Raw genomic sequence first — 22,910 nt, 5'->3', positions numbered from 1 at the left:
GTGTGCCCCCAAGAATAGTGAGTGTGATAAGAAGCACAAAAATTCTTTCGTTGACTGCGCAAAAGGCACAGTTTATCAACTGCCTTTGACTTGCGGTAGCTATTATGTTGGCCAAAGTGGACGATGCCTTAATGATAGGCTCCGGGAGCATCGTTACAACGTATCCGAGATGAGAGGGGGGTTTTTAGATGCACACTGTAGATCTTGCACTGTTATGACCACGTGTGACCCGTCTTACGACGAGTGTTCAGTTGTGAGTAGAAATAGAAATAGGCTAACCCGCGAGATTATTGAGGCGGAGTTAATTGATAGATTAGGTGACGCATGTGTATCACAACCGTCTATTGCTCTTTCTAGAAAAGAGTTATGTTTCTTGCGTCGGGAGATGAATTTTGTGCCGACAGCGCACACGTGATGTGTCACGGCTTCTGTGCTATATAGGTGGTTGCCTGGTTCCGAATAAAATACTGTTGTAAGTCAGCGCTCGTGTGTGTCAAGTCTGTGCTATATAGGTGGTTGCCTGGTTCCGAATAAAATACTGTTGTAAGTCAGCTCTCGTGTGTGTCAAGCCTCTTCTCTGTCTTCGTCTTTTGCGCTTTCAATCTGTGTCTGTGTTGCGGGAGAGATTTTTTTCGGTTGCGTCAGACGCAGCGCCGGAGTTGCCGGGGATTCCGTAAGGCTCCCGCCTCGTTGCATCAGCGGGTGTTGACGCTGGTTGCGTCAGACGTTCTACCAGCTTGAATGCCTTGTCGAAGCAAGGAAGTTTGGCTTGAGAGCCCTGGCATAACAGAACCCCCGCCGCCAGACAATGCGCCGGAAAGACGAGCTGCTTCCACGTGGCTCGGATGCCGGGCGCGCTCGTTCGCCAGGTCCATCCAGGTTCACCTCCAGGGCCATGAGGACATTTGGCTCCTCGCTTCGTTCCGTGAACAGATCCCAGTCGCCAGGCCGGATCCCGGCTCCAGTGGCTTGTCGCAAAGATGTGTCGACTTGCTTTGCTCGTTTTTTCTGACGATATTTGGTAGCAGCACTTGTTGATCGTTCTGCAACTTGTCAAGAACAGTCCGACAACAGACAACACACGGCACAAGCAAGTGCCCTCGGTCACCCGACAGAACACCATACATAAATAGAATAATATATTCCTAACTACGTTTCTGTAGAAATTTTGTTCCCTCTATATCAAGAGGCACATGTGATACAAAGCTCTTACAAGCAGAACTCAAAATATTACACGTGTAACAAACGCAATGAAACAGAATTCAAAATAATGCTGGCCCCTTGAGATCACTCAGGACGGAAGCGCTCAGCTGAGGTCGCAATGAGGACAAAATTTTGCCCCAATTTGCCAGCGAAAAACCGAAAGGATAGCCGAAGACGGCACTGATTAGATCGCGTGACTCAGTGCGTCTGCGTTCGCGTTTAGCTTTCCTTTCTTGTAACGAACGTTCAAGTTGTGCTGTTGGAGTATCATGCTCCACCTCAGTAGCCGGCCGCTTTTGGACGACATGTTATTCAACCAAGTTAGAGGACAGTGGTCCGTTTCGACCACAAACTTGGAACCGGAGACATAACAGGCCAGCTTTTGAACGGCCCACACGAGGCAGGCACATTCCTTTTCAGAGGTACTATATGCCTCTTCCCTGCAGCTCAGTTTTCGGCTTAAATACAAAACTGGTCTTTCGTGACCAGTGTCATCTTCCTGGGACAATATAGCTCCCATTCCGCGATCACTCGCGTCGCACTGAATGATAAAGCCTTTGGAAAAGTCGGGTGCCATGAGAACGGGTTTTTCGCTTAAGGCTTGTTTAAGCTTGCAAAACGCATTCTCTTTCTCCGAGTCCCATGTCATTTTAACTGGCTCCGACTTTCGAAGTGCGTCAGTTAGAGGGCTGGCAGTGGTAGAGTAGTTTTGCACATAATGCTGATAGTATCCCGCTAGCCCTAAGAAAGCCCTTATCTCAGACTTGGTGGTTGGTCGTGGATAGTTCACGACGGCGGCTACCTTGATCTCGGAAGGTCGACGCCGGCCACGCCCCACAACGTGCCCCAGGTAAGACACCTCGCCGCATCCTAGTTGACATTTAGCAGGTTTCGCTGTAAGACCCGCTTCTTTCAACTTGTTCAGCACGACTCGTAAATGTTCGACATGTTCTTCCCAGCTGTTCGAGAAGATGGCGACATCGTCGAGATAGGCAGTGCGAACTCGGGCAGGCCATTAAGAACGCGGTCCATTAGACCCGAAAAGCAATAAGGCGCATTTTTCAGTCCAAAACTCAGCAAAAGGGGACGATACGTTCCGAATGGAAAACGAACGCGGCGTATCGGCTAGAACGCTCGGTAAAGGGAGCCTACCAATAACCTCGCACGAGGTCTAGCGTGGAAATGTAGTTTGACTTTGACACTGTTTCCACCCTTTCCTCTAGATTTGGTGTCGGATAGGTCTGGTCTCGAGTTATGGTGTTAAGGCGCCGATAATCGATGCATGGCCTAGGATCCTTTCCCGGCACTTGAACCAATATTAGAGGAGATGTATAGTCACTCTCACCCGGTACTATGACTCCCAACTAAAGCATTCTATCGATTTCCTCTTTCATGATCTGCTTCTGCACAGAGGAACATCGATATGGCTTACTACGGATTGGTTCCTCACATGTTATCTCGATGTCGCGCTTAATAACCGTCGTTTTTCCGGGACGGCTGGAAAACACGTCTTTAAACTCAGAAACAATCCTTCTCAAGTCCTCCTTCTGGACTTTACTTAACCTTGGCTCAAGGTTCAGCTGCTCCAACATCACCTCTGAACCCCTTTCGCTTACATCGCTAGAAGTCAGAATTTCTGCTCCTTCCTCCTCTGAAGCATTCAAAAGCAGATTTACGACCGCCCGACGTTGAACGTACGGTTTCATCAAGTTGCTGTGATAAATTTTGTTAGACCGCTTTCCTAATTTCGCTTCGTAGTTGGTATAGGAAAGCTTCGATATTACTTTAGCGGGCCCCTCCCAATGAACCTCCAGCTTGTTCTTCTTGGAAGGCCGCAGCAACATTACCTGACTTCCCACTTCAAAGGTACGTTTTTTTGCTGATTTGTCGTAGTACTCTTTCGACAATACTTGCGCTGCCTTCATGTGGCTCTCCACAAGATCTTTTGCTTTTCCGAGCCTCTGAAGAGGTCGAGAACATAAGCAACTACATTCGGGTCCTCATCATATCCCTCCCAGGATTCGCGTAGCATTCGCAAAGGTGTTCTTAAGCTCCGGCCATATACAAGCTCTGCGGGGCTAAAGCCAGTGCTCTCATGAGGAGCAGACCTCAAAGCAAACATAGCGGGAGGAATACATGCTTCCCAGTCACATTTGTGCTCATGACAAAGAGCTCTCAGTATACGTTTCAGAACTGAATGCATACGCTCTACCGGATTAGATTGTGGATGATGGATCGAACTGTGCACCACCTTGATTCCACATTTATCCAAAAAGGTAGAGGTAAGGCAACTGGTGAAGACGCTGCCATTGTCGCATTGAATTTTGAGAAGGAAATCCGACACGCGCGAGTATCGAGAGCAGAGCATCCACGACGTGAGGAGAATTGAGCTCCCTAAGAGGTACCGCTTCTGGAAATTTCGTTGCCTCACAGAGGGCAGTCAGGATGTATCGACAACCTTGCCTTGACTCCGGCAAGGGCCCAACAATGTCGATTACTAGGCGACGAAAAGGTTCTGTTATAACTGGCACAAGCTTCATGGGCGCCTTCCACTTGTACGTGGATTTCCCCACCCTCTGGCAAGTGTCGCAAGAGTGCACAAAGTCTTCGGTATCTTTCCAGCATTTCGGCCAGTAAAACTCAAGGGAAATCCTAGCCTTGGTCTTCTTCAAGCCGAGATGCCCTGCCCACGCGTTTTCGTGCGCAAGTTCCAATAGCTGGCGACGATACTTTTGCGGTATCAAGAGTTGCCCATACCTGCGACCTTGTACATCTGTGTAGCTACGATACAATAGCCCAGATTTCTCATAAAAAGAAACATTCTTTTTCGTTACTCCCAATTTTACGCTTTCTATTAGCGCTTTTATCGAGATGTCTTCACGCTGCTCTCGAATGAGCGTCGCTCGATCAACCCTCGACAGCTCACATCGACTTTCAGCTACAGGCTTGAGCGTATTGCCCGCCTCGCCCAACGGCGCCACTTCGGTTTCTCCGCCGACGGAGGCGACGCTACCCGCTTCAGCTGCAGGCAGCTCGAGTAAGAGCTGCGGACCGCCCACTTTTGTGACGTAACACCGCCAGAACGAACGCGGAACGAACAGAGATCTCAGATCCCCCCTTAGGGTTCTTTAGTCGTAACCATTTTCAGCCATGTAGCCACCATCTTTAGCCACCACAAGCCATAACTAGCCAACAGCGAAGGGAGTGCCGGTAGTGTGCGAGCAAGTACGACGTGACTCAAGTGAGACGCTCTGCTCGATTGCGCTGGTCTGCATGTGCCGTAATTGTAAGGCGAAAGCATGACCTCCGAGATTATCTGGCGGCGCGCGTTTCTACGGCCGTTCCATTCCCACGCAGAGCGCTTAACCGGAGAAAGCGGGATAACTGCTCCCGCCGCCGCACCGCGGCGAGCTCCCCCCATGGCTCGCTTCCCCCGACGCGGACGCGCGGAGGGATGCCCAAGAAAGAGGCTTCAATTCGCCGAAAATAAAATAATTATACCAGAGCCGAAAAGAAAGGAAAAGGGTGAGCGGGGGATCAGGTGAGGTTCTTTGACGTGCACCTAAATATATGTACACAAGCCATGGCCAACCAAAAAAAAAACAGAAAAATAAACAAAAAGAAGAATGCTGGCTAATGTCGGAGGCCTTGGGCGAAGGCCTTTAATGTGTCATACACGTGGTGTCCGTCCGTCCGATCGTGCCCTGGCATGGTGCCAGCTGTGGCCTCTACCCCTCACACTCAGCAATCACGTAATGGCACATCGGGCGCATAGCAACAGTTGCTCGTTGCGCAACTCCGCGGCGCCGTCCAGCGGTGGCGTCCGTCAGTCAGGCAGGATAGTTTGTCCTGTCAAGTTCTTTCCGTCTATTCCTGCTGTTTTCCGCTCATACAATCTACAAACCCGACAATAGCTAATCTTCCCTACCATGATGGCTTTGCAGAGTACACACTGTACGCGATATGTACTGTGGTGTCTTGGAGTCGTGTCATGACAAGTTGCCCAGGAGAGCATGGTCGACGCTCACATACACACAGTGAGAGTAGGGAGTGGATTTGACGCATCAACTTGAAAGAGAAAAGGAGAAGACAGGGACAAGAGGTACACAGATATAGGTAGGTATAGACCGATACACAGATTACGCAGAGAAAGATTGCCAGATAGAAGCAGAGGTAAATTGACCTTTCAGATTGCTCATCTAACCTTTTTTTGAGTTCCGCGCCCTCCAAACCCATGCGCTTGCCCAACGCTATAAACTCCGCTAAACTCATCGCGGCGACTCTCTAGACATTCAAATAGGCAAGAAATGGCTTCGGCCTGTCCGTTCCTGTCGTAGCGGACGCAAACTTGTTATGCAGGTTTAGTGTTTTGTGGTTCGTCTCAATTGAGGCAAGGCCTCTCACCGAGAAAGGAAGGAGCCATTTTCAAACACACACACACAATAAATGTAACTTTATCACACACGGAAAAAGAGAAGGATAAATACATGCAACCGAAACAAATAGAGTCAAGCTAAGCCTACGCTAAGGCTATTGCGACCGGTGCAATAAGATTCATCAAAGTTCCGTGGAACGTTCCAAAGAAAGAAAACAGTCACTGTTTGTAGCGTCGCGTGCGGTCGCTGGGGCGGTGGAGTCGTTGCCCCAGCCACATTTGAGTCGCTGGAGGCGCTGGTACTAGTGGGGCGGACGAGGAGGCAGGAAGGCTCAGAAGTCGCTGACGGAGGCGTCTTTAGGCCCAGGAGGCCGGCGACCTCCTTGACCACGTACGTCGCGTGGAGGCTGGCAGCAGGCCCTTGGACTCGAGTCGGGGTAAGCAACCTGCAGCAGGAACCACGAGTGCCTGGTTCCGAAGACCCTTGGACGATATCGGCCCCTTCGTACTCGGCTCCGTAAGCTGACAGCGCGGACTCTGACACCAACGGCCAGTCCCTCTGGCTTCTCAGGGTCTCAATGCCTCGCGTTCCAGCCTGTCGCCGTCTTCTTCCCCGTTTCCTTCCACCTTCTCATTGGCTCTCGTCCGATTTCCCTCGTACGCTCACCACGTGCTGTTCCCCACCAACGCCGTCCATTTTCTGATGCACTTGCCCGTTGTGTGGTGCCGTTGTGGCGTCACACCACCGCGCTTGCACCACTCAAGACACCATTACAACACCGCCACGAGAACACCACACCGACAACACCGCACTGTTGCACTACACTCATCACTTGCGCAGAGCGCGCAAGGCGCACTTTAACGGTCATCGCCCGCGCGTTGGGATGCGGCCGCACTTCTACAGAGGGTGTCTGTCGTTCCTGCGCGCGCACTTATCTCGTGATGGATGAGGTTTGCAGGTCATGTGCAGAGAGCACCAAGGTCACTTACAGAGAACACGAAGGTTACAGAGGTTACTGTAACGAATGGTACAGTTTACAGAGAGCACGAAGGTCACTTCGCTCTCTGTAGCGGCCGCGTTTCGGAAAGGAGCGCGCTGCTCACACACGAAGAAATAACAATTGTGACACTTGTGAATTCGTGTTCGTCCTGCGTGTGTTCCTTTTGTGCGTCCTTTATGTTTTAGAGCGCGCTGAAAGTTTCGAGCTGCTTGTTGTCCTTCGCGTGGGATTACAATGTGTTGTTACATCATTCATTCCTTCACCCTTGTGGCGAACCATGCACAATAAGCGCTCAACTACCCCTGTGAAGACATGTTTCACTTTCGTGTTATACCGATTCCAGTAAAAGGGGGATCAGCCATGTTTTAATTCATGTTATGGAATATCCCGTGCATGTAGTGTTCGACACCTACTTTGGGTGGCTTGCGGAACCAGCATCGGCTGTCGGCGTTCGCGCGCTCTTCGGCTTCTCTTAAAAATCATTCCGCGACAGACACCAGCACGTATTTGGGATACCCTGCCGAGGAGAAACTTTCAGTTTGCTGCTCAAAACTTGAGCCCGCCACGTTATGAATTGCCAACGTGCCCACACAGAACCATGCATTGTCTATGGAGACAAAAGTTACTAGCGGCTCTAGCTGGATGTTCCAGTAAACAACCTTCAAACAGCCGTACACCGGTGCACAATCGATTGCACTCCCAATATTGGTAATTTTCGAATCGGCAGTAAAACAGCAATGGAACGCTTTGTCTTACGCACATATTCGTTAGCCTATCGCTCGGGACACGAGCAGCATGCGATATGAGAGAGGGTGAAAAAGAGATGGCTGATCTCTCTGTCATTGGAATCGGTATAACACGAAAGTGAAACGTGTCGTCACAGAAGTAGTTCATTGTTTATAGTGCACAGAGCTTGTACAATTTTGTTGCTTTGCAGATATAGCACCGCTTGATGTGGACGCATTCACGTTGACACCTGGTGGAACATCTCCGTACCGGCGACTAACGACCATGATCATGATTTACACCTTGTGTTAGCTGAAGTTTAACATATGTGTGGACACCGCATATGGTGCATCCCGCGCAAATGTGGCATCAACAAGCACATAATAAACACTGCTACTTGATATGCACACCTTAAAAGCGGCGTGAAACGCGACGAGAAACGCTACGCGCGTCGTGCCTTCCCTCCAACCTGACCGTTAATTCTCACGGGGCGAGCGGGGAGCGCGGTGCGACAGCCAGGCGAGCGTCGTAGAGCTATTTTTCTATACGGATGGATCCTATGAGCGAGGCTTGGGCTAAAGCCACCACATCGCGGTGTGTTAAAGCGTTGACGAAATTACACTTCTATTGGAAACGCACCGAATGGGACGGTAGTAGCAACGGCGCGTCTAATTTTTATTCGAGCCTGGTGGCACGCATGTCACCGCCCCGTTTTAAATTGGAGGGTCACAGCATCCATCCATCCATCCATCCATCCATCCATCCATCCATCCATCCATCCATCCATCCATCCATCCATCCATCCATCCATCCATCCATCCATCCATCCATCCATCCATCCAAAATCTTTGCGAGAGGAAAGTGTGAAAGATAATGGGCGCGTTCATGTAGGCTCCATTATGTGTTCGGATAAAAAAGTGTTTGGCGGTATCTCAGTGGGCTCGCCCTCCTGCCATCGTCACGGACCGGGAAATTATGGGTTCGACTACTGTCAACGGAACTTTTCCCTGTGTTTTTTTTTTCTTTGCCATTTGATGGCGTTCATGTTGCTGACGTATTTCCGCGACGCAAATACGTCATGAAAGTCTTGGTGGACCCCGGCATAAAACGCTTTCGTGTTAAAAAATAAGCATTTCTTTGACTAATCGCAGCAAATGAGAATATAGGTGAGCCAGTGGCGTTAGTGACGTTAAGGCGTAATTCTCAGATGCCTCGTCAAACACGAAAAGTGGTCACCGACCGTCGGCGCCCACACGTAGTGATGCAAAAAGAATCACGCGATGACGTCACCATATGTGTTGTTGCGGCGGTGAAGAATACGACAGTCCAGAACATAAGGTGATATTTGAACAATTATTTCGCTATTTCGTGCTCGGTAAAAAAAAAGAGGACACTCAGAGAAATACAATTAGCGGCAAGCACGATCGCCGCTCATGCTAACGTGATCTAGGGGCAAAACTAGTTGGTTCTCCGTGCATGCGTCGTACATTCCAGCGTCTTCGCTGAAGTATGTGATAAGTTCTACAATAGGGCGTACATACTTATAGCGAAATTAATTTGAGCTAGCTGGTAGAGATGCTTCATAAGATGAGGTAAGAGTCTCTTATTGTGAATGTACTACGTAGACACATAGGGGCGCGCACGGTTGTTCAATATGGGGGAGCAAAGTTTGACCGTGATTTCAACCCCTCCCCCTCAGCGAAAGCAAAAGACAGCTAGCTTCCGAATGGGTGAAACAGCGAAAATGAAATGGTGAAGTGCTTATCATAACGGCCAGCCTTCGGTTCCAGTCTTTCCGGACGTAAAAAAAAAGAAAAAAGATTGGGATGTAAACAGTTCTAGCAATGCAACATCAGGGCCTTCCTTGGTCGACATTACTCACAAAAACCTGCATAGCCATAAGGAGGAGGAGGAGGAGACAGACGCAAGGAAGGGAGGTTAGCGAGTTCTCAGACCGGCTGTCTACGACGTCTTTTGCACTGCGTCAGTGAAAGGCCCATCTTTGACCAAGTGGCGATGTCATGGCGTAGCTCCCTGACACGTTATGCAACGTCAATGATCGGTAAGGGGCATAAACCTGCAGTGAGGAGACAGGTGTGACTTGGGAACGTATGGAGTTGAACTGGCGCCCCCTAGGTCATTAAAGGGACACTGAAGCGGTTTTCAATTTGCGAGTTTATTGCCAATTCAGTATCTGTGACCTCTTATAACATGCCTGCGAAGATTTCTTTCGCAATGTTCGACTAAACAACCGCGCTATAAGCGAGCAAACATTGGTCGAAGGAACGCCCCACGGCGCGCGCGGAGCGCAGGGGAGGAGGACGGCATAGAGAGAAACGTGGAGAGGTGACGTCATCGACAGGAACCACCGGGGCCGTTGTGCCTGTTTGCTTCGGTTTGTTCCTTTTTTTCTGCTGTGACCTGCTGCCTAGCGAAGCATCAGTTGTGCCAGTTCACAGGGATTTCCTGCCATTGCACCGTTCTCTTGTTTCGAGTAGGGATTTTTGTTGTGCGACATTCACCAGTTGTGCTTGTCGGGGGTTGAAGCGGACTAGCGATGCCGCAGTACTGCGCGGCATATGGCTGCTACAACACTTTCGGTCCCGATGAGGTTGATTTTCAAGTTCCCTCGGGATCAGGAGATGGCCGCAAAATGGGTCACTGGAGTTAAAAGAAAAGACTTCAAGCGTGCTGTGCTCTAAGCACTTCCGTGACAGCGACTACATAGGAAGCCCGTCTCTGATGCAGTCGCTGGGATTGACAATCAAGTCTATGCGACTGAACAGCGACGCGGTTCCTTCTGTGTTTCCGCACCTGAGGGGGTTCTCGCCCAGTATGTAAGGTTATTCCGTGTTAAACGCTTTGACATTGCTTACGATGAGATCTTGCAATCAGGTATTCTACACGACAGTCGCATTATTATGACGCAGATAATATACCGTTTGCATTTTAACACACGATCATTGTAGTACTGAAAAAGCGACGACATTGTAAACAGAACTGCAATATATGAGCCAAACAATCCATGCGCACGATCAGTGGCGTAGGTAGAATTTTTTTCGGCAGGGGGGGGGGGGGAGGGAACACCTTCTTGATCTGGAGTGGGATCCGGGAAGGAAGATGTGGTCGAGTGTCGTTTTGTGCCCTATACGCTATGGAAAAAATTTCGGGGGGGGGGGGGGGGGGGTGTGCCCCACCCCTGGCTACGCCACCGCGCAAGACTGCAGCGCAGTTCGGAGAAACACGTCACCACTGCGGCAAAGAGCAGCTCCGGTGTGCTTTTTTGTTTGTTTTTTTTTTCTCTCGCGAAAGCACACTGATTCATCACATGCTTCTCGCCCGCTGCGAAGTGCGATACTGATTGCGTCAACAACACTGCACTTTGAGCAGTGAAATTCACGAACAGCTGATGCTGTCGTACGATGTGCGCGCGCAGCGCAGACCCTGCCGATACGCGGCTAAAAGCGAGTGACAATGCTGCTGTTCCTTATCGGATTTATTGTCCACGGCTGAACGTATCATTTCCATCAGTGTACTGCACGGAAATTAAGCATAACATGCATCTTGCTCGTACCAGTCCATGTTTTCGACGCGTACACGCTTTCTCGCGCCGCATCATCGGCGCTGGCAGCATCTTCGGTCGTCGCTCTTACAGTGGCGCCCGGCTCGAACATGTACGGATATACAGTGAACTCGATAGGACTGCCAGATTTCGCCATGACAGCAACTACACGCCGATTTCAAAAACAACAACAAAAAATAACACGGCATCGCCGGCTGGAATGCGCGGACAGCTGTCTTCACGATACCGTCGATGGTGTCAGGGAGCTTCGATCAATCACAGGCGGCGGCGAGACTCGGAAGGCCGCCCGAGGCGCCTGTTGCTCGTTTTTGGCAAAATAAAGTTAATAAATGCGAAGCATTTCTTAGCGAACCTTTGGCACTTTGAGCGTTTCCATCTACGTATCTTTCTATCTATCTAGCCGCCTACGTCTGGGTGCTCTCATGATCGCCTCCTTAATCTAGTGTAGACGAAAATTGGCATGGGAGGGTAAGAGGACATGACGAGTATGACTGTCGGGTCATGACATGAATAATGTGTCGTCAAACCCTTTCCTCCAGACACGTGTGGCACATACCCATTTACCACGGGCCGCGGTGTACGGGTATGCGCCACAGTTAATTGACAGTTTGTATCTGCCCAGGAACGGCGAGAACAGACATTGGTAACTTAAATGCGAGAGCGTTAAAAAAAACCGACATCGGCAGCTTTGAGCCGACGAATGGAAGGAATAAAAATTAGTATCCCAGCAGGAATCGAACCCAAGCGTTTTGCGTGGCAGTCAGGTATCCTACCACAGAGCCACGCCAGGTCTATAAACTGGTTTGGAAAAACAGCCTATGCAGGCCTAACATCGGTGAAGTGGCAGTTGTGGTTATGGTGCTGGCTATCTAATTTTGCAAGAAAGCAATAAACACTAGATGATACTCCTTCGATGTGTACTTCTACGATACAGGCGTCATATCAGATTAACGTCTTTGGTTCCGGTATTGGCTCCGCTTTTATAGCAGTCTAATTAACATTACATTTGTATTCCTATGAAGCAGCAAGCTATATTGAAGCATTGCTAGACCCCGGAGGAATATATTAATGAAAGTTACATATGATTTCCACATAACCGCACCGTAAAGTGCACTTCGTCCGCCAGAATGACGCAGTGTCCTCTTCATTTCTTACGAGGCTGGGCGATGGCCTCATGCTGACCGATGGTGATGCCAGATTGACTGACAGCCGCTTTGTAGACTAGGCAACGTGGGCCACATACGCCCAGGTAGTCTACGAATACGACAAGCGCCATCCATTGATGTTGGTCTGCGTAGCACTATCCAGGCCTACCAGCCTTGACGGCTTATACCTCACCAACGCGAAGGGTGCCTTCAGGTTCCGACATGTCGCCGGTTTTATCGCCTCACAATTTGTCGACGAAATGACCGAGGCATCTACGAATTCCAACAGCTCTACTATCCCACATACTTCACTACACATCAACCTCTAGTCACGGCGATCACGACCGGATCCTATAACAAGTCATGACCAGCTGCTGGTGCTGACTTATCACGGTGATAATGACCTTGTCCAAGAACTGTCAAGAACTTCTTTCACACGTGCACACGGGTTCGTGAAACGCGCGTGCGTTCTCCATCATAAGGGACAAGCATAAGCAATACATATAAGCTTACCGCTTCTGGTGTTGGTAATACCCACGTTGCCGTTGGCAGCGTTACCCGAACGTAAACAACTGGTTATATAACACATATGCGGCTTTTCAACATGTATGTGTACGTATAAAATTGATACAAATATTTAGCGTCATTTTGTGAGGTGTCGCTCAGTTAAAAAATTACGCCACAGTCACCTTTCCGCCGCATGCTTCGCATAACATCGACTCCCACGGTACGGGGGATCTGCCGAATTTTTCGCTTTGGTCTATATATATTTTCGACTTGATTTTCGAGTTTGCTGCACAAAATTACTTCCCATGACGCGATAACCTCGTTTTTTTTAAAGTGCTTCAGTGGCCTTTTAAAGGTGTGGGGAGAGAGGACCCCCCCGTGCCCCCCAGTGCGCCCCAGTGCGTACGCCTACGCATAGAATGCTATCCGTGTCCAGCACGTCATGGCATTAAAGTCAACTGCAACATTCCGGAATGTTCCGATTCACGGAGGCTTGTCTTCCGCGGAGGGGTAACATATATAATATTGCGGTAAATGTTATATTGTTTTATTCCCTGCAACGAATATTATCGTTATCTTTCTCTATCCGGCCTTCATTCAGATCATCTTACTCCTGCACTTTGAGCAAAGCGAAAACAAAGGTGAGAGGATCGATAACGGATATTGCAATTCCATGAGACTGCCTGTATGGTCGTCCTTGGGAAAACGAGCAGAGGACACCGACGCTCCTCCTTTCGCTGTGACGATGCCAGCCTCTTGTCTGCCCCAAGTGCCGTCCTTGGTTGCTTGTTTTGTTCTTCCCTGCTTGCGCTTTGCTATCGCTGCACCTGCTCGCTTACCTGCAATGCGAGGAAGCCCGCTTCCTGCTGCCAGACGCTTCTGTCGTCGGAACTAGCCCACCCCGCCACACGCATGACCGTCAGATGAGGCTTGGGAACTAAGTAAACTGCTCTATCGCTGATTGATTGATTGATTTGGATCTATTTGAGGAATATGAATGCGTCCTCGCCTTCTCTTGGAATCCACTCCGTTACTATTAATGACCGCCGGTTACCTTGCCTCCTCGCTACGTGCCCAGCTCGAACCCATTGTGTCCTTCTGAATGTCAACTGAGATGCCCTTAAAGGGACACTAAGAAGAAAAACGATTCTTCAATAAGAAGTAAATAACTCTTTTGCAATTCCGATATCACAGCGCTTGCCGCGAGAACACGCTTGGTAAGCGAGAAAACGCGCAATAAGAAGATGCGACGCCACCTTGAAATTCCCGCGCCAAATGCCATGACGTCGTAGATTCTCACGGCGTCTACTGGGGGCTGCGTATCTACTAATCGGTAAAAATGAAGTAGATTGACGTGTGAGGAGGCCGTTGACTTAACTTGTCAAGCTTAATTTCGTAGTGCCAATGCCGCCGAAATACGACAATACACTTTAGAATCCGTGAAATCCCGCGCGGAGATTTTGGTGCGACATTTTAAAATAGTACTTTGACCCTTATTTTCTCCGCTAATAATAAATTAGGATGGTGAAATCGATTCATTCTTTCAATTTAGTGTCCATTTAACACCCGCTTGTTCCCTGACCCGGTGAAGCAGCGCGCAAGCTTGAGATCGGGATTCAGAAGTTTTCGGGGATAAAATGGCCGCAGCAAGCACACGACCGGGTTAATTGGCGAAACATGGAGGAGGCCTTTGCCCTGAAGTGGGCGCAGTCAGGCTGATGATGATGATATGATGATGTTAATGTGTTCTATCTACGGTTCAAAACAAATGTTTAGTGATCACGCTTTCAGTGAAGGCTTCGTTCAATGTCGTTGTAGCGGAGTAAAAGCCCCTTGCAGGACATGTAAAGCCGACCTAATTATAGAGCCATTACAGACGCTGGAAACACAGCAACCTCCACAATCAAGTTTCTCGCTTGCGCATCACTTAAAACAACTCCGAAATGACACTCTGCATGGATTTTCCTTTTAGGCGAAGCTTGTTATGAGTTACAGATCTCGGTAGCGGCGTTGAGGCACGCGACAAACCGGGCGCCGACGCGCCTACGGAAACGCGGCCCTCAAAGGTGTGCCGGCCACACGCATATTCTATGCTCCGTTTTCCAGTATTTCATGCTCTTTCAATTGTGTGCTTCTTTGTGATCAGTCACTTCTGATTTTTCTGATTTTATCGAGGTCACTTGTCAGTTGTTGTGCCAGAGCACCTGACCGAACGGGGAAGCGAATAAACACGTGCACTTCGTTGGAAGTTTACGGCATCGCGGTCAGCGTTTGCCCTGCGACCAAGAAAAGGGCCCGCACCGGCGACCTGGAAGCAGGGATCAACACCTGCACCACGGCAGACCGGGTAACAGTACAAAAGAGCGGCCACGAGCCGTGTCAACACCTGCAATCAAGGAAAAGCCAGCCCCGTCGACTCGACGCCAGTCGTTTTTCGAAGCTACCCAGCTACGGAGGGCAGCTATCCTGAGGACGATGGAAAGGCTGCTCCACACCTGGGACCAAAGAGCCACCCTGTCAACAATGGACTGGTCCCCTATTTAAGACCGGCCTGGTCCGTTGTTAGAGAGACGCCCCAGCCGACTTGGTCGTGCTGGCAGGCTCTGTCCTGCTATAACCTGCTATAACCTGCTATTACCTGCTATACCTGCTATAAACGTTGTTACTGTTTTGTAAAAGTTTTGCCTCCTTGCTCTGCTCCTCAGCGATAAGTCCGATCTTCGGCTACATCGGCTCGCCAGCCTCCCGGCTTTCGTCGACACGAAAACCCCATTTCTAACAGTGGTGGCAGCGGTGGGATACGCTACCCTCATCTCAACGTTTGGCTTCGCTGGGATACGCTACCCTCATCTCAACGTTTGGCTTCGTTGGGAGATACGCTACCTTCATCTCATCGTTCGACACGCTGGGATACGCTACTTCATCTCATCGTTGGACACGCTGGGATAAGCTGCCCTCATCTCATCGTTGGACAAGGTGGGATACGCTACCTCAACGTTTGGCTGCACGGGGATATCCTGATCCCTGCGTTTGGAGAGCCGGATCGGATCCCTGCAGGCCCGAGGAGCGAGGACGCTCACGACACCGCTCGACGGCAGCCACGAGTTCGACCGGAGTCGACAACTTTGGTTGGGTGAGTGCCCAACGTTTACTGGTCATTTTGCCAGACCTCTCTAGCACAGGCAGATGTTAGGAGAGAATTTTGTGTTTTTTTGTTTGATTCAATTTACTCACTTTGAACCATGGTATTCGTTTTAAAGTAAGAGTAAATTTTGTAGCAAGGCATCACGAGGAACGAGATCGCGATGGAGAAATACCTAGTGCAGGAGCTCCTCGAAATTTGTGAGGACTTGGGCATTTCCGCCGGGTCCGCAAAAACAAAGCAAGCGATTCTCGCGGTGATGCGGGCGGAGAATGTGACGATAGAGGAAGCTGACGAGACTTGGGAGGATATTTGCGAGAAAAAGCGGAAGGCGGAGGAACGCGAAATGCGCGAAAAGCGGAAGGCAGAAGAGCGCGAAAGGCGTGAAAAGCGGGAGGCCGAGGAACGCGAAAGGCGTGAAAAGCGGGAGGCCGAGGAACGCGAAAGGCGCGAAGAGAGGCAGGCTCAGAGGCGTCGCGAGGAGCATGAACATGCTCTCAAAATGAAAAAGCTGGATCAGGAAATTCAGGATATTAAATGGCAGCGAGCGCAATACCAACTCAGGATCTTCGAGATAGGCGATGACATTGTGTCTTTTCTCGTTAAGTTTGAAAAGGTCTGCGAGGAGGTTGGTGTTAGCCAAGGCCTTTTGGTGGAGAGACTTCTCGCGTTGCTCCCGTGCAGGGTCGCATCTGTTTTGGAGCGCTTACCTGCTGGGGAGGCGCAAGACTTTAATAAGGCCAAAGATGCCTTATTGCGCCACTTCGCTGCTCCAGGTCCCGCTGACTGCGAAAGTCGAGACGTTAAAGCCCTAGCGCATGAAGCGCATCGGAAAGCGCAGGAAGACGAGGCGCGCCGCAAAGACCAAGAGGTCGTGAAGCGTCGCGAAGCGGTAGAGGCCGAAGCCCGTCGCGAGGCGCTAGAGGCCGAAGCCCGTCGCGAGGCACTAGAGGCCGAAGCCCGTCGCGAGGCCGAAGCCCATCGCGAAGCGCTAGAGGCCGAAGCCCGTCGCGAGGCCGAAGCCCGTCGCGAAGCGCTAGAGGCCGAAGCCCGTCGCGAGACGCTAGAGGCCGAAGCCCGTCGCGAGACGCTAGAGGCCGAAGCCCGCCGCGAAGCGCTGCAGGCTGAGGCACGCCGCAGGGCAATAGAAGAGAAAGCACTTCGTGATGCGCTCGAGGATGACGCGCGTCGCGGGGCACTAGAAGCTGAGACCAGCCGCGAGGCGCTAGAGGCCGAGATTCGCCGCGAAGCGCTAGAGGCCGAGGCCCGTCGTAGGGCGCTTGAGAACGCCGAGACCCATCGCGAAGCGCTGCGAGCTGAGGCGCTCTTCAGAGAGCGTGAGGATGAGGCGCGTCGCGAAGACCAAGAGGTCGAGAAACGTCGCGACGTGCTAAAGCCTGAAACTCGTCGCGAAGCGCAGGACGCCGAAGTGCGTCATAGTGAAGAGAAGGCCGACTTCGAAGGCCAAAGAAAGGGTTGTACTCGCGAGGTTAGTACACCGCCACGAAGTGAGACATCTCAAGGTGAGCCGGCTAGGTTACAAACCGTCGGAACTATCGTTCTGCCAGAAGGGCAGACACCGATAAACGATCCCGAGGATCAGTTAGTTGAGCCGTCTCGTGCCTTGGCAAAACAAATAGAATGCAGCGTACTTGCGAGTACGAAAGCCAATGCTGCGAGCATTGCGAGCCGTTCGGGCAGAAAGAGGCGTCGGCGAAAACGTAGGGCGAACTCGAAAGAGACAGGTGGCCACAAGCGAGCTAAAATGGCTAAACGCCGTGCGATGGTCTCGCGAGACGCGAAGCTCCAGATTAGGCCAAAGAAATCGAAAACGCTCGCTAAGAAAAGATTGAAGTTCCGGCCGCTGCTGAGATCTGGATTAGGCGTGAAGCGCGTCTCGAAGACCCGAATTTCAAGTAAATTCAAGCGCCGTTGTCATCGCCTAATCTCTCCTCCGCGAAGAAGCGGCAGGAGCGCAGCGAGGTGTCGCGTGCATCGGAACAGCGACAAAGGAAGTCCCCCACCGTGGCAAAAGGGTAACGGCTTAGCCCGGAGTGGTACAACGGGCAGACAAAACCGCTGGTATGCCGGTTTGTCTGAGTTCGGCGGACACGGTACAAACGTCGCCGCTACTAAGTGTGTCAGACAGGTTTATTCCCTGTCCCTTTGTCGAGATCGGACCCCTCGAAAAGTGTGGAATGCACGGCTCCCCAGAGTTCGTCTGAAAGGGTGCGTTTGGAGACACCCCGGGATAACCGCAGCATAAAGATGAATTGACATCTTGAAAGAAGTTAGTGTGTGAATGGGTACTAACGAATTGAGGAGTGAAATTTTGTAGTTTGTCACTTTCCTCCTCATTGTAGCAGACATTGAGATGTTTGTTTGGTTATTTGTTTGTTTTGTTAATGTTTTGTACATCACCGTTAGCGCTCGTGCAGAGAGCTGTGAACTCTTTTAACGGAGATGTAGGCTGAGTGATAAAAGCCTCCGATTAAGATACCGTTGTTTTGGTATTTAGAAGCGTGAGCGTTAGCACGCCAGAGGAGAGCTGTCCGTAGTAGTTACAGAGACGAAGGCCAAATGATAAAAGCCTCTGTTTGACGTGCTACTGATTTGTTTTCAGTACGTGTTAGTATGCGCGTCAGTGTTATTTTAGTTTCTCCTTGTTTTGTGTTAAACGCGTGAGTTTCATTTTCAGTTTATTTCGTTTTGTGTTAAACGCGTGAGTTTGATTTTCAGTTTTACTACGTATTTAGTTTAAAGCGCTTTGTTTTCTTTATGTAATACTCATTTGCCAAGTGCAATGAGCGAGAGCGTTTAGCGAAAGGCTAATGTTCTTTATCCTGAGATGTTTTGTTGATAAGCATTCAGAACACTTGCGAGTGGTGCCAAGGCGCACGATTTAGGGAGCACTTAGTGAAGTGTCTGTAGTTTTGGGGCAAAATTGAGTCTTCCCCAGCTGCTTCGATCGTCCCCAATCTGCCTATGTCACCATTGAGAATCGCTCGCGAAGACATTCTGATCGGTTTTAGCAGCGTCACGTACTGACACTTAGCTAGAGGCACGTCCTCATTTTGGTATTCTTCCTGAGATACGTTGCTCGTGATGTTTTAATTTTAGCTTAGCGTAGTCTCTAGGAAATGTTTTGTTCATTTATGCTGGTCTGGCGATTTGATCAGCATTTGGAGGGCACTTGCTTTGGCCGGAGTGGTTTGGCTTTGTGTTGCTTCTTGGCAGTTCCAGGAAACTGCTGCTGAGCCGCGGAGGTCACTCCTGGTCACTCACAGTTGACAATGGTCAACAAGCATCGCATCGTCCGAGCTGCGTTTGACAGCTCGAACTCTGGATGCATTGTCTTGTGGCGGGGGTGCTGTTGTGCCAGAGCACCTGACCGAACGGGGAAGCGAATAAACACGTGCACTTCGTTGGAAGTTTACGGCATCGCGGTCAGCGTTTGCCCTGCGACCAAGAAAAGGGCCCGCACCGGCGACCTGGAAGCAGGGATCAACACCTGCACCACGGCAGACCGGGTAACAGTACAAAAGAGCGGCCACGAGCCGTGTCAACACCTGCAATCAAGGAAAAGCCAGCCCCGTCGACTCGACGCCAGTCGTTTTTCGAAGCTACCCAGCTACGGAGGGCAGCTATCCTGAGGACGATGGAAAGGCTGCTCCACACCTGGGACCAAAGAGCCACCCTGTCAACAATGGACTGGTCCCCTATTTAAGACCGGCCTGGTCCGTTGTTAGAGAGACGCCCCAGCCGACTTGGTCGTGCTGGCAGGCTCTGTCCTGCTATAACCTGCTATAACCTGCTATTACCTGCTATACCTGCTATAAACGTTGTTACTGTTTTGTAAAAGTTTTGCCTCCTTGCTCTGCTCCTCAGCGATAAGTCCGATCTTCGGCTACATCGGCTCGCCAGCCTCCCGGCTTTCGTCGACACGAAAACCCCATTTCTAACACAGTTCACGTTGCCGCATTTCATTCTTGCCTGGATACGAACGCCTGATCGTCCTTGTTGCCTGCAGCAACTGAAGTGTTTTGAATGTAAAACCTCAACGATCATAATAACATTATTATTCGGCGTACTCTAAAGATGGCTCTCTTAGTGTCTTGTATGCATTCGCTTTAACATGTGGTGATGTATATCGCAATACCCTCCTCAAGAGAAACACCCCAGAAACGCTGTCTTTTTTTTTGGGGGGGGGGGGGGTAAGATTCTAGAGCACTGCACGGGCTCGGGCCTACCCGGGTGGGGTCGGGCCGGGCCGGGTAAAGTAGTTTTCATGGCGGGCCCGGGCCGGGCTCGGGTTTGAAGCTCCTGGCTAAGGGCCGGGCCAGGGTTTGAGGTGGCGGGCTCGGGCCGGGCCGGGCTTGGACATTGCTCAGTACTTAAAGAGACCCTAAAGTGACGCAATGAATCGGTTAAGACTGATAGAGTCAGAACACGAATGTAACTGGATTAACCATCATCAGAAGAAAATCATGGGCAAAGTTTCATTTTTAAATTTCGCGCCGAAATCTCCGCGCGTGACGCCACGGATTTCAAGCTGTATTTGACGTATTGTGGGGACATTGAGTCAACGAAACTTCTTGAAAGTTCGTATGTTAGGTCTATGGCCTTCTCAGAGGTCAATGTACTTAATTTTACCGATTAGGAACTACGTAGCTCCCAGTAGACGCCGTCAAAATCTATGACGTCACGGTGTTTGTTGCACGATAATCAAGATGGCGTCAGCACCCGCATTTTCTTTTTGCGCGTTTTCTCGCTTACGAAGACTCTTGTCACAGTGCGCGTAGTCACTATGGTATTTTAGGAGTAATTTACTTATAATAGAAGAATTTTTTTCTTTAGTATCCCTTCAAGTGTGTTCCTCATGCGTTGCACGTACATATACACTTCGGATTTTATCTCTATAAAACGATTATTTTCTGTTTTTCTATGTAGGGCAAGCTATTTGGACATTTTTTATGAGTGACAAGTACTGATCTTTTATTGCCTCTTGCATATGGGGCTACTAGATTTATCTGAAACGGGCGAGCTAAAAGTGAATACACCAGGCGCAAATATAGTTAACATCTCGTTATTCTGTAGTTTATTTGTATTCGTTATTATTTTATATCCCGAATGTTGTTCTGTAATCGCCGTAATAAAAGTAATATAATAAATTTATACCAATAACTTATCATTGCAAGTGCGATTACGGAGCTACCAGGCGGGGAAACGTTCTTGAAAGTTCCAGACCTCTACTAAAACGAAAAGACTGCGCCGAGTCACGTTGCATTAAATCCCTATAAAGACATTCTTTTTACGTGGCTTCGTCTAGGTTCCCAAAGGTCATGTGACGCGAGATGGACATGCACAACCTGCTTTGTGTGCCCGTGTTGTTGACATCTGAGCGTTCGTCTTGTTCCGCTCTATATCAGGGGTCTCAAAGCCACCTCAGCTAACGGGCCGCATTCACGAAAATTTACTTCCGCAAGGGCCAGGACAGTGACGAAGGTAGGAGTCAAGGGGAGGGGGGGAGGAAATGGCTGTACCCAGGCCCGTAGCCGGGAAGGGGACCTAGGTAAATTCCCTGAAACTTCGTAAAGTAGCGACATACGTGCATAAAAGCGCGCCTCCTCTCTTTTCTCCCTCCTCTGCCCTCTCTGAGGCTGACGCCGCGTCGGCATTGGCCAACTGCCGTCACGTGGGACTGCTCGGAGCGTTCGTTTGTTTACAGTCGCTCGCGACTGCCATCTTTTTTTCTCGAAGCGCGGGCTCGCTGGTTCTCAGCGTGTGTGTTTTATGGATACGCACTTTCCATTCCGCGTACCTTGCACACAAGACCGACGTCACGGTTGGTTGCCATGGGCTTCTGTTGCGCTTTTGGATGCCGAAACAAATCAAGTGAAGGCAAAAAGCTGTTCATGCTACCGTCCGGGAAGCACAACGAGTTGCAAAGGAAGGCTTGGTTACACCGAATCGGAAAATAGAACTTTCGGCCGGCGTTTTCGACGCGATTATGCGAGGTAAGTCGCTGTCCTCCCACTATAAGTACTCGTCGAGGTTCGCGCAAATCGCTGCCTGCTATAACGCCGTAGACACGTGTCAGTTAAGTGTGCAGTACGTCGCTATTCCTCACACGTTTTATTGCTGCTTCTGCGGGGTTTGTACTAAGTGTTTTTTTTTTCAAGAATATGTGGCTACGTTTTCTGCTTGACGTGATGCTCCTGCTGGTTTGAGTTTGCGGTATTGGTTTGTGCGCCTAGCACGGCACGCCGATTGCGGAGGCACGCCGGCTGACGATCGAAAATGTGATTGTGAAACTTCAGAGATTCGGCGCAGTTCTTTTGAAGAAACAAAGCTGCAGTGCGAAAGCTCACATTAGGAGTGGTACTCTCTGTTTTTTTTTGCGTGCTCGGTTTTATTTATTTATTTTTTCCTGGAACAAATAGCCTTCTCTGGCTCTTTTACGTCGACAGATCCGCCGGTGGACTTGCGATAGAAGGTAGGTAGGCAAAGCGTGCGTGCCTAACCGAGTCGCAGGGTGCGTTCATCGTTTAGGAACCTGACGTATACGTGTTATTTAGCGCGAAGGTTTACGTGCCATGTCGTGTGGAGGTATACCCGCGAGTGGCTTTCCGCCGCGGTGGAGCAGAGGTTATGGTGCTCGGCTGCTCACCCGAAGGTCGCGACCGACCGGAGCGGTCACATTTCGATGGAGGCGAATTGCTTGAGGCCAGTGTGCAGGGCGATGTCAATGCTCGTTAAAGAAGATCAGATGGTCAAAATTTCCAGAGCCCTCCACTACGGCGTCTCTCATAATCATATCGTGGTATTGGGACGTAAAACACCAGATGATATTATTATCCGCGAGTGGAGCTCTCGCGAAGGAAATGTTTACGGTGACAGGCTAGTTTATTCGTTCGCTTGCTCATTTATTGAGCAGCGAGTATAGTTCGTATGTCAAGTACGTCTAGGAGGCGCACTTGCGCACTATGGTTGGTGCGTCTAATCTCTTAACGAATCAACCAACGCTGTCTAAATGTATCGACTGGAAATGATGTACGCCTTCTGGCGCATACTTCTTTCAATGAAGCTCCGAGCTGCTGCTTGCACTGACACTCATTTTCTAAACAAATAATAGTCGCCACTCTTTAACTAGCATAATACCACCAACACCCATTGGCCATGTGTTTCTTGCACTCTGAAAACTGTCCGCGCCCTTTGTGGAGTCTTC

This window comes from Rhipicephalus sanguineus, chromosome 7 (assembly GCF_013339695.2).
Source record: "Rhipicephalus sanguineus isolate Rsan-2018 chromosome 7, BIME_Rsan_1.4, whole genome shotgun sequence".
NCBI lineage: Eukaryota > Metazoa > Arthropoda > Arachnida > Ixodida > Ixodidae > Rhipicephalus > Rhipicephalus sanguineus.
Note: the sequence above shows the minus strand (reverse complement) of the source record.